The sequence below is a fragment of the Macrotis lagotis genome, chromosome 4 (assembly GCF_037893015.1).
Source record: "Macrotis lagotis isolate mMagLag1 chromosome 4, bilby.v1.9.chrom.fasta, whole genome shotgun sequence".
Lineage (NCBI taxonomy): Eukaryota > Metazoa > Chordata > Mammalia > Peramelemorphia > Peramelidae > Macrotis > Macrotis lagotis.
Genome location: NC_133661.1, coordinates 255,477,758 through 255,490,925, shown reverse-complemented (window position 1 = coordinate 255,490,925; position 13,168 = coordinate 255,477,758). Strand labels below are relative to the sequence as shown.

At 36.4% G+C, this 13,168-nt stretch overlaps 1 long non-coding RNA gene across 2 annotated transcripts in view; it reads left to right on the top strand.

Moving 5' to 3' along the window:
* LOC141520377 (uncharacterized) overlaps positions 1-13,168 on the top strand; it is a 137,936-nt gene that overhangs the window by 49,744 nt on the left and 75,024 nt on the right. Inside the window, exons 1-2 of one of the 2 annotated variants that reach the window (XR_012477603.1) lie at positions 8,630-8,713; positions 10,580-11,020. This is a non-coding gene — a long non-coding RNA (uncharacterized LOC141520377). Of the gene's footprint in view, positions 1-8,629; positions 8,714-10,579; positions 11,021-13,168 lie in introns of those variants that run through there. The other variant, XR_012477604.1, reaches the window with a different exon arrangement.

Genomic DNA, 13,168 nt, shown 5'->3' with positions numbered 1-13,168 from the left:
TATCCTTAAAGCAAATGGCACTTGGTTAGATGGGCCTGGCATGCTATGACTGGTGGTGAAACGAAATATATCAGAATGAGATTTATGTCAATCCCAAGCCCTCTGGGCCATTCCCAGGACTCTGAGGTAAAGGTGCAGCCAGCTTGGCTCCTAGGATAGTGAGCCAAAAAACACTGCAGAAGAAAACTAGGGCTAGTAAGAGATGGTACTGAGGAAAGAATAAATTCTAGATAGGCCAAATAGAGGGTTCATGACACAGATACAGAAATAGAATGTTGTGTATGAGGAGCAGCAAGAAGGCTAGGTGCTGACCAAAAACTATGTGAAGGATATTAGTATATAATGCTGGAAAGGTAGATGGAGGCCAGATTAGTGAAATACTTTAATCAAGAAACATTTATCAAATAAAATACCTGGGAGTCTATTTGCCAAGGCAGACTCAGAAACTTTTTGAAAACAATTATAAAACACTCCTCACACAAATTAAATCAGATTTAAATCACTGGGCAAACATCAACTACTCATGGATAGGTAGAGCAAATATAATAAAAATGACAATTCTGGGCGGCTAGGTGGCACAGTGGATAAAGCACTAGCCCTGGAGTCAGGAGTACCTGGGTTCAAATCTGGTCTCAGACACTTAATAATCACCTAGCTGTGTGGCCTTGGGCAAGCCACTTAATCCCATTTGCCTTGCAAAAAAACCTTAAAAAAAAATGACAATTCTACCAAAACTAAACTGCCTGTTTTAGTGCCCTACCTATCAAAATTCCAAAAAAAAAACTACTTTAATGAGTCAGAAAAAGGTATAAGTAAATTCATATGGATAAATAAAAAGTCAAGAATTTCCAGAGATTTAATGAAAAAAAAGTGCAAAAGAAGATGGCATAGCCCTACCTGATCTAAAATTATATTATAAAGCATCAGTCATCAAAACTGTCTGGTATTGGCTAAGAAATAGAGTGGTGGACCAGTGGAATAGACTAGGTGCAATAGCAGGAATTGATTATAGTAATCTGCTGTTTGATAAACCCAAAGAATCCAGCTATTGGGATAAAAACTCTTTGATAAAAACTGTTGGGAAAATTAGAAGTTAGTATGGAAGAAATTTAGATTAGAACAACACCTCACACCCTATACCAAGATAAGATCAAAACTGATACAGGATCTAGACATAAAAAACAATATTATAAGTAAACTAGATCAAAGACTAGTTTACCTGTCAGATCTATGGAAAGGGAAGCAGTTTATGATTAAGGAAGAGATGGAGAACATCACTAAAAACAAACTAGATGATTTTGATTACATTAAATTAAAAAGCTTTTGCACAGACAAAACCACTGTAACCAAGAGCAAAAGAAATGTAGTAAACTGGGAAACAAACTTTACAATTAATGTTTCTGACAAAGGACTCATTTCCAAAATATACAAAGAACTGAGTCATTTAAAAAAAAAGCCATTCCCCAATTGACAAATGGTCAAAGGATATGCAAAGGCAACTAGGTGGTGCAGTGGATAGAGTACAAGCCCTGGAGTCAGGAGTACCTGAATTCAAATTTGACCTCAGGCACTTAATAATTACCTAGCTGTGTGGCCTTGGACAAGTTACTTAATCCCATTTGCCTTGCAAAAACAAACGAACAAACAAAAACAAAGGCAATTTACAGATGAGGAGATCAAAGCAATCCATAGTCATATGAAAAATTGCTCTAAATCATTACTTATTAGAGAAATGCAAATTAAAGCTTCTCTCAGGTACCACCTCACACCTCTCAGACTGACCAACATGACCAGAAAGGATAATGATCATTGCTGGAAGGATTGTGGGAAATCTGGGAAATCTGTGAACTCATCCAACCTTTCTGGAGAGAAATTTGGAACTATGCCCAAAGGGCACAAAAATGATCCATCAATACCACTACTGGGTCTTGTACCCTTAAGAGATGATGAAAAAGGGTAAAAAAAAAAAATCACTTGTACAAAAATATTCATAGCAGCCCTGTTTGTGGTGGCAAAGAATTGGAAATCAAGTAAATGTCCTTCAATTGGGGAATGGCTTAGCAAACTGTAGTATATGTATGTCATGGAACACTATTGTTCTATTAGAAACCAGGAGGGATGGGAATTCAGGGAAGCCTGCAGGGATTTGCATGAACTGATGCTGAGCGAGATGAGCAGAACCAGAAAAACATTGTACACCCTAACAACAACATGGGGGTGATGATCAACCTTGATGGACTTGCTCATTCCATCAGTGCAATAATCAGGGACAATTTGGGGCTATCTGCAATGGAGAATACCTTCTGTATCCAAAGAAAGAATGTGGAGTTTAAAAAAAAGACCAAGGACTATTACATTTAATTAATTAATTACTTTAGTTACTTATTTATTTTATTTATTTTTAGGTTTTTGCAAGGCAAATGGGATTAAGTGGCTTGCCCAAGGCCACACAGCTAGGTAATTATTAAGTGTCTGAGATCAGATTTGAACCCAGGTACTCCTGACTCCAGGGCCGGTGCTTTATCCACTGTGCCACCTAGCCCCCCAAATTACATTTAATTTAGAAAAAAAACCAAACTGATATCTTATTGTCTGATGCTGCTCTTATACTTTATGTTTCTTCCTTAAGGATATGATTTCTCTCTTATCACATTCAATTTAGATCAATGTATACCATGGAAACAATGTAAAGACTAACAAATTGCTTTCTATGGGGGGTGGGGGGGAGGGAAGTAAAATTAGGGGGAAAAAATTGTAAAACTCAAAATAAAATCTTTAAAAATTTTTAAAAAAACATTTATTAAACAAGTAACATTTACACAGTACTTAAAAATTTGTAAATACATATTTAATCTCATTTGATCCTCACAACATTATGAAGTAGGTGCCATTATTATGACCATTTTCCAAATGAGGGAACTGAGACTGAAGGAATTTAAGTGACTTGCTCAGGGTGACAGCTGGTTAGACTGAGGAGGTATTTTAATTCAGATCTTCCTGACTCTTCATCTTGGAGTTTTACCCACTCCTGGTGTAAAACATTGCCCTTGTCATAAAAAGAGGTGGCAAAAGAAACCAGTTCCTAACTTAAGAGTTTACATTGTGCTGGGAAATATCAATTCTCAGTTCTTGAATTCAGATTAGTTCCAGCACACTGGATTGTTCATGTGCAATGCCCATCCTAATTTTGCAAAATGAATCCCCTCTGATCACTTAAGGTGAACCCTCAATATTTTCTCTCTAGGATGCAATTATTTTTTGTCCTTCATTTTCAAAGTGAATCAATGACATCATGGGGTGACAGCCTGACTTGCTGGTGAATTGGGTTTAAATGAGGCAAAGCTGTAAAGTTGTCAGCTTCACTCTCTCTTCTAGAATCATTAAAGTTAAAAACAAGACAAAAGTGACAAGACAAAAAGTCAGGATAACTGGTGGTGGCTCAAGGATGGGTGGATGTCCTTGGCAGCTTTGATGTCTGACCAAGCTCTAAGCACTTCTAAGCATCAGTAATTGAATCATTCCATGATGGGGTTTGGGGGTAGGATTGAAGGGGGCCTTCACATGCTTGGGGTAGACATCACTTAGGATCCATAGTAGTTTTAGAGTTATACTTGAAGCTATTGTACTTACCTCCTTTCTCAGATCTGAAAGTAAAGAAGACCCACCACATTAGATTTAAAATCTGCTGCTTTTAAAATATAGAGAGATCAGGTTAGGACAATTCACTTACACATGTTGAATCACCTATTTCATCCCCTTCAGTAGGATTTTTTAAACTTCAAAGATTCTTCCAAAATATATCAAATTGTTAGGTTTTTGTGCAACTTTGGGAGATTTTTATTTGTGGCAAACTATTTCTGAGTTTTATTTCAATACTGTCCTTGAATTCTCTTGTTGATTCTGATTACAAAATACTATTTGGTAACTTGCTTCAATTAGATGCAAATTCAGAATTTGCCTTTGAGGAGAGTGGTAATCTATAACAGAAGACAAGGCTCTGATCTAAAAATATGCTTACCACTGAGGTAACAAAACAAAACAAAACAAAACAAAACAATTTACTATTGTAGGTCACTTAATTACAGTAAAAACTTAATCAGAAACTAGAATGAAAATTAGCCAAAGCAATCTGCCAATTTTTTTCTTCTCTTTAAAAGTAAGGACAATTAATGCAAGGTACAGAGCATGTTGGCATTTGTAAGGAACAATTATAGAATAAAATTTACAAGTACAAGAAATCCTAAATAATAAGTAACAGATGATGCATATTTAACAATAATACTTCTCTCTGCCTTGAATTCCCACACCCTGTTCTTCATTTTTCACCACAACATGTCAAGCCTTCGCCCCTGAGCTCTTTATTTACCATGGAGTGGCAACACTCTTCTCCCAACTGGACCCCTTGGTGAACCAGGTTCACTCTTCACTGCATTCCTCTCATCCCCTTTCACCCCTTGATCCTTTATCTTGCTCTGTTATGACTCAGCCTTGGATTACTCCCACCATCCTCAGTCATTGCTGCTACTTACATGTTCTTAAAACTGAAGGGAACTCAACTATAAATTTAGGTTACATAATCTCAACTGGACCCTCACTGTGACAAGGCAATTAATACTTTCACATCTCCCTAATTGACTCCCTATCCTGCTCACCACAGTGCCTTTTCCACATCTTTTCAATCCTCCTCAGTCCTTCTCTGACTCTCCACCTTACCCCACTCTCACAGCTGAGAACTTTGCCTCATGTTTTGCTGAAAAAAATTGAAGCCATTTATCAAGAGCTCCAAATTCTTCCCTTCTCTATATTCCATATCTCTCAGAAGCCTTCTGCCACTCTCTTCTATTTCACCACGATCATTTGAAGGAATGACTCTTCTTGCCAAGGTCAACTCTCTACAAGCACAAAGTCATCTCATGCCATCCCTTTTTCCTCTTGTCTTCCATCTTTTCCTGTCTCCTGGCTGCTTTTCTACTGCCTCTATGTCCCCTTCTCTCTTTTGATAGAGAATCTCATCATCTCATGTTTGGACTATGGCAATCACCTAGGAGTTGGTTTCTCTGCACCATTTCTCTGTCCACTCCAGTCTATCTTCCACTCAGCTGTCAAGTAGATCTTCCCAAAGCATAGGTCTGACTATATTACTTACCCTCCTCTCCATTCAGGAAACTCCAATGACTCCTTATCACCTTCAGAATCAAATTTTAAAATCTTCTATTTGGTATTCAAAGCCCTTTATAATCTGGCCCCCTCCTATCTTTTCAGTCTTAATACGATTTATTCCCCTCCATCTAACCCAAGTTATACATCTATATTCTCTGTGATGAATTGACACTGGTCTCCTTGCTGTTTCTCATACAAAGACTCCAGGCTTTCCCACTGTCTGTCCTCCCAAACCAGAAGCTTATCTCTCCTGGATTCCCTGTCTTCCTTCAGGGCCTAGCTAAAACCCCACCTTCTACAAGAACTCTTTTTCAACCCTCCTTCTTAATGCTAGTGATTTCTTTATGTTAATTATCTCTATCCTCAATATATATATATATATATATTTTTTTGTTTGTTTGTTTGTTTGTGCTGAGTTATCTACATGTTGTCTCCTCCATTGGAATGTGAGCTTTTTGAGAGCAGGTCTTTTGACTTTTTTTGTATTTTCAATGTGTTGTACAATTCCTGGCACCTAATAGCTGAATAATAAGTATTTATTGACTTATTTTTAACAGATGACACAACTGTGACTTGGTGCAGAGAAGCTGAGGCACTTGGTACTTTTCTTTATTAATGGGTCCTAGATATAGGCATTTATGGACTAAATTCAGAATTAGGGTCTAGTTATCGCTAATAGATAAAACTCCTTTTCTCACATTCCACCTTAAATCCCCCAAGGCAGGGAACTTCACCACCAGGGGAACCTTTTTAAACATGTATTTTGGCTCAGTGTCTAAGGTCTCCTGAGATGCTCTATATGCAATGTAAATCAGGTATAAAACAGCTCTTTATTTCCTCCACACAAGACTGACAAGCACACAATGACAAAGACTTTAAAAAGCAGCAGTAATCACTAATAACTATGGGTAAATCTTCCAGGAGATTGAGAGTTAAAATATTAAAACATGAAAGCAGATTGTGGGACTTCTAAGTAGAAATTTCACATTTTCCCTCAGCTCTAAATTGTCTAAACAATACTCTCCAGTTATAGGTGTCCTGATAAATCAAGGCAGAGATGGAACTCATCCTATTGGTGGCTTTCTTTTACACTGCAGAAAGTCTTCTTGCTGCCAAGCAACTCTGATTGAGGAATTCCCAATTTCTAGATCTAATTCACAAAATTTTTACCAAGGCCTTAAATGTCCATCAGAGGACTGCTGTCACCTCTGCTTTAACAAAGATTTCATAACTGAACAGGAAGCCAGGGTCCCAGGTTGAAGTTTGCCTTAGTACTACTGGGATGAGAAAGGGCAAACCCTTCTCTTCCCCTCACTAGAAAACCAGGATGTAAAAGATATTTAATATCAAAGAGTTGAAGGAAGAAAGAGAGATAGAGACAAAGGGTGGAGTCATTTCCTTTTTATGATGAACTGACTCAGTGGCTATTCCTGTTTGGTGATCACTAAGGGGATTGCTTCATCCTCTCAAAGCTTAAGTAATACAGCACTGACTCATGTCCCAGAAGTCATCAGATGAATTCAGAACATGCTTCATGAGATGCATCTTCCACTACAAAGAGATATATTTTATCAGAAATAGAAGCAGGAACTTAGATAAAGGGAAAATTAATCTTTAGAGAATGAATAAATATAGTTTAGTTATCCCTTTATAGCAACATATTTCTTTTTTTAATGTTATTTTATTTTTCCAGTTACATGCAAAGATAGTTTTCAACATTCATCTTTTTTGCAAGATTTTGATTTCCACATTTTTCCTATCTCCCTCCCTTCCCTACCCCCTCCCTATGTTGGTGAGTAATCTGATATAAGTTTATAAATGTACAGTCATATTTAACATATTTCTATATTAGTCATGTTGTGAAAGAAGAATCAGAACTAAAAGGGAAAAAACACGAGAAAGGGAAAAAACCCATAAAACAAGTTTTAAAAAAGTGAAAATAGTATGTTTTTGTCTGCATTCAGATTCCATGTTTTTTTTTTTTCCTGGATGTGGATGGCATTTTCCACGTACGGCATTTACTTTTTTAATTTTTTTTAATTTTTAAAGATTTTATTTGTGTTTTGAGTTTTACAATTTGTCTCCCAATCTTACTTCTCTCCTCCACCCCACTCCCACAGAAAGCAATCTGTCAGTCTTTATTTTGTTTCCATGTTGTACATTTGAACCAAACTGAGTGTGGTGAGAGAGAAATCACATCCTTGAGGAAGAAACAAAAAGTATAACAGATAACAAGATCAGACAATAAGATATCTTTTTTTTCTAAATTAAAGGGAATAGTCCTTGAAATTTGTTCAGACTCCACAGCTCTTTATCTAGATACAGATGGTATTCTCCATTGCAGACAACCCAAAATTGTCCCTGGTTGTTGCACTGATGAAACAAGCAAGTCCATCAAGGTGGAATATCACCCCCATGTTGCTTGTTACGGTGTACAGTGTTTTTCTGGTTCTGCTCATCTCCCTCAGCATCAGTTCATGCAAATGTCTTCAGGCTTCCCTGAATTCCCATCCCTCCTGGTTTCTAGTAGAACAATAGTGTTCCACCACATATGTCTTTTAGAATTGGGTTTGATCACTGAGCTACCCAGAGTTAAATCCATCATAGTTGGATCATCACACAATGTTGCTGTTAATCTGTACAATGTTGGTTCTGCTTACTTCACTAAACATCAGTTCAGGCAAATCTTTCCAGGCTTTTCTGAAGTCCACCAGGTCATGATTTCTTATGGAATAGTATGCCATCACATTTATATGCCACAATTTGCTCAGCCATTCCTCAACGAATAGATATTCCTTCAATTTCCAGTTCTTTGCCATTTCAAAAAGAGCTGCTATAAATATATTTGTACATATAGGTCTTTATCTTTTTTATGATTTCTTTGGGATACAGACTTAGGAGTGAAATTGCTGTATCAAAGAGTATACACAGATTATTTGCCCTTTGGATATAGTTTCAAATTGCTTTCCAGAGTGGTTGGCTCAGTTCACAGAATTGTTTAATTGGCATTTCTCTAATCAATTATGATTTAGAGATTTTTTTTCATATGACTTGAATTTCTTCATCTGAAAAGTGCCTGTTCATATCCTTTGACCATATTTCAGTTGGGGAATGACTTATATTCTTATAAATTTGACTCAGTTCTCTGTATATTTTAGAAATGAGTCCTTTATCAGAAGCACTACCTGTGAAAATGGTTTCCCAGCTTTCTGGGTTCCTTCTAATCATGTTTGCATTGGTTTATTTTCTTTAGTAGGAATTACATTTCTGCTAAGTTTTAAAGGCATAATTTAAGGACAAGGAATAGTGTTTTTGCTCCCTGCTTCCTTTTATACAAATGTGTTACAGTTATTTTGAGGGCTTTGGGGGGAAGGGAGGGAAGCTAATTCCTAATGGTTCCTGTTGGTTTTTTCAGCACCAAAGATTGAGTATTAGCATTGAATAAAGTATCAGAACTATTGATGCCTGGCAGCACTCCAGATGGGTGCCAGCATCCAACATAGCTCAATGAGATTTCTCTTTTTATACAGAATGTGTCCCATTTCTGGTGCAGGTAAGTGGTATTTCATTTTCCTAATTCTTAGAGATTCTGGGTAAATATGTCTATTTTAGCTTAATATAGAGAAATCTCTTCTTTATAGGGACTAGTATACTTTAAGAAACTACTCTTGTGTCCCATTTTGGATTTTCTTGGTGTGAATATTAGTGAGCTTTGCCATTTCCTTCTCCAACACTTTCTACAGATGAAGAGGTGGAGCAAGCAGGGCTGAGTGACTTGCCCAAGGTTGTATAACTGGTGAGTGTCTGAGGCTAGGTTCGAACTCAGGAAGATGAATTTTCCTAATTCCAAACTTAATATCCTACCTACTATGCTATTGAGATACCTCAACAACTTATATGTATCTTTCCTAAAATGTGGCACTTAGAACTAAGCACAGTAATACAGCTAGACTTTAACCAAGGTAGAGAATATTTTATCTTGGTTCTGATATTTGCAGTCCTAGATACTATGTTATTCTAGAAAATGAATAAACACAATCATTTTCAAAGAAAGAAGAGAGAGAGAGAGAGAGAGAGAGAGAGAGAGAGAAAGAAAGAAAGAAAGAAAGAAAGAAAGAGAGAGAAAGAAAGAAAGAAAGAAAGAAAGAAAGAAAGAAAGAAAGAAAGAAAGAAAGAAAGAAAGAAAGAAAGAAACTGCTCCAGGAGTTGAAAGATTGAAAGATCAAGGTTCAGATTCTGTCTCTGACATTTATTAGTTTTATGACCTTGGACAAATCACTTAACCTTCCTGGGCCACATTTTACTTATCTGTAAAATAAGAGGGATTGGATTGGATGGCCTGAGGCCCCTTTTAACTCTTCATCTCTGATTCTGAGATCCATTTCAGCTTAGATGAGTATTATTGTAATTTGTAGTAAGCAGGGAGAGAGATCTTCCTCATTTTAAAATTGTAAGGCAAATTACTAGGAGATAATAAAGTAGGTGAGATAGAATGTAATCAAAGTACACTATGAAGTTTTCTTTATCTTATAAAAAATATCCTTGATGAATGAACTTTGGTGAATCACAATAAAACCTTGATTCTTTATACAAATGATGACCAACAAGGGGAGGGAAGAACTTCAGGATCTCAGTGTTAGGGAGTACAAAGCTGCAAGTTACCAATATAACTGCATATAGATGTGTACACATGGTATTTTTGTCTAGCAAATAATATCAGTTTGCTTGTATTCACAGAGGGACATGAAACTTAAAGTTGCAAAAATCTTAAATAGCAAATATATCCTTGCATACATTGTGAAAAGGAGTAAATGTAGACCGGACATTATACAGTGTACTGTAAATCTCAGTTTCATTGACACTACCATAAATTGGGAGGTGGGCAGTTCGGCAGGAACTCTTCTAGAATTTAAAAGTGTTAGGTCTTCTTAAATGTTCATGGAATCCAAAGGCTAACTTGATTTTTTGAAGATAATTGATAAAGAAAAAAATTCATTTGAGATAAATTGTCTCCAATCACACTTGCATCCATTCTATACTTAAAGATGCACGATAAAAGAATTTTGAATTATCTTTATTTCAGTGATGTGAACTATTATACATTCTCCATAAATTAAAATTGACTCTTTGAAAGGAATCAATTTTTTTCCAAGAACATTTTGGAACATCATGTAATAGAGATTCTATGATATGCTTTGTCACTGAAACATGCATGGAACTGAGCTGTGTTCTCTGGACTTTGCCAACCACACACCTGCCTCAGTTCTGAAGGATTTGTTCTTTAGAATCCTGAAACAATCCCTTTATTAGTCTCTTGTCTGGAGACAGTGATAGGGAGTCCCTGTGTCAGGAAGTCCCACCTACTCTTGACTGTAAAGGAAGAAACAACTTATGCTCTCATTCTCCTCTTCCTCTCTAGATTGTGTAGCAAAAGTCAAGACTCAGAGAACAATTTGGAACCTGAAAGGAGACTTTGTGCTGATCCCATGGAAGAGTTTTTCCATTTTATGAAGTATCTGCAAAAAGCCATAAAACTATCAATAAATCAACAAGTAGTTAGGCATGGAGTATACAAATGCCAACAGTTTTTATCCCTTGACAAAGAGATTAGCCAACCATTAAACCCAGGCAAAGCTTGAAGCCACAGTGAATCAATAGAGCAACGATCCTCTGGCAGAAAATACAGCCATCTAATCAATATCTGATAGAACCTTTACTTATGGCAAAGCAACATACTGAAGATGAGCATGTGCTTGAGCAACAGAGACTTTGAGAACAATAAGTAACAGGCCAAAGGATAGCCCTGTATTGCTATATTGGTGATATCATTCAAGACAACAGCAACTTTGGACAATTGGAGGTGAGTGTTACCTATTTACATGCATGCCCTGACAACTCATGTCCCCTATAGATAGAGATGTATATTGTATAGATATCACACCCATATGGCAATACATATATGTAGCTGTGTGAATGTATGTATATAACTACACATATATATTTTAACATTTTACTTTCAGATTTGTCATGCTGTTTATGATTCCTTCTGAATTTCCTCCTTTAATGTGCATTTGAAAAAACGCATGGTGCTTTTTTGATTTGGCTAATTCTTTTCTCCCCAGGCCCTATCCTCCAAAGGAAAAAAAATAAGACAATCCTTGTGACAAATCAGTATGAATAGAACAAAAACACATATTTACTATGTCTAAAATGTAGTCTCATTCTGTACCTTAAGTTCAACAATCCTTTGTCATGCTTTATTGAAGTCATTGTTGGTCATTATATTGATTGAATTCTCAAGTTATTCCAAGTTGTTTGTTTGTTGGTTTGATTTTTAATAATTTTATTGCAATTGTATAAATTGTCTTCCTGGTTCTATTCAATTCACCGTATATCAGTTCCTATGAGTTTTTCCAAGATTCTCTGAATCCTGAATTCTTTTTACCATTTCTTATAAAATAATGACCTTGTATTTGTGCAATATTCTCTAACTGATGGGCCCTGTCTTTGTTTCTAAATTGTTGGAATTGGGTTTTGCTTTGTTTGGGGTTTTTTGCTACTAAATAATATTTAATTGAACATTAACATTATACTGAAATTGTTCATTTTGATTAATAAAAATATATTTTCTTTCCCTCTCATCTGCCCTAATTGAGGAAAGATATTAAAAAAATTATAAAAAATATGCATAGGCAAGCAAAACAAATTTTATTTCCAGTTCATTGTTGCAACAAAAAATGCTGCTAAAAATATTTTTGTACATTTGCACATTTTTTACTTTTATTGGATATAAACCTAGTACTGGTATTTTTGGGTTAAAGAATATGCACAGTTTAATGATAGTAGCAAATGGCTTAAGCAATTCACTGCTCTGCCAGTAGTGTACCAGGGATCTATCTTCCTGTAGCCCTTCTAATAATTCTTATTTTTCTGTCCAGAAACAGACTTTCTGCATTGAGAATACTGGCGGCTGGCTTACTGTGCCAGGCCATCCAGCCCAGGCATGTTGACTGAACAGGGCATCTGGGGGATATGTGTTAGAGCCCTTCCAATTGGCCTGCTGAATTGGGTCCCCAGGGACCTACTTCAACTGTTCTCTTCTGCACCCCCTCCCCTCTGGTTTCAGTTCTCCACTTCTAGTCACACTCCCCTTCTACCTAAGACAGACTTGCTGGAAAATACTCCACTCTGTTTTTTTCTGGATTCTGCCCCTCTAGAATCCATTTACAGGCTTGATTAATGTTGTTTCTGAGGGAAACCCAGAAGAACTTAAGGAAGTTCCTGGTTTCTCTCTGCCATCTTGATTCTACCTGCTCTAATTTTTCTTTCTTGGCATTTTGCTAACCGATACCTGGGAAGTGAAATCTCTAAATTATCTTAATTTTTATTTTTCTATTTTTTTGTGATTTGGAACATTTTTTTCATAAGGCTGCTGATAACTTGGATTTTTATCCTTTGAGAACTACCTATTAATATTCTTTGACCATATTGGGCTGTCATTCTTATAAATCTGGACTGGTTTCTTAAATAATGTGGTTACTCTTCCAGAATAAAGCTGGCTATAGTTCACCAAAAGATTGGAGGTGTCTTTTTTCTACTGCTATCAGCTGAATAACTATTCTGGGTATATTCCTCTACACTGTTAACCATCAATTATTAGCACTTCAATTCCATTTAATCAATTAAAATAATTTTTTTACAATAGAATATATACTTACTTATAGAAAAAAATAGGAGTATAATCTTTTTTTTCCCTGCAGGATCTCAGAGGACATATTCTCCTCTGAACCCACTTCAATCTGTTGAGACAATGCAGTTTTGTTTTGTTTTTTTGTTTGTTTTTTTAGGTTTTTATAAGGCAGGGTTAAGTGGCTTGCTCAAGGCCACACAGCTAGGTAATTAAGTGTCTGAGGCTGGATTTGAACTCAGGTACTCCTGACTCCAGGGCCGGTGCTCTATCCACTGCACCACCTAGATTCCCCGACAATGCAGTTTTTATATAACATGG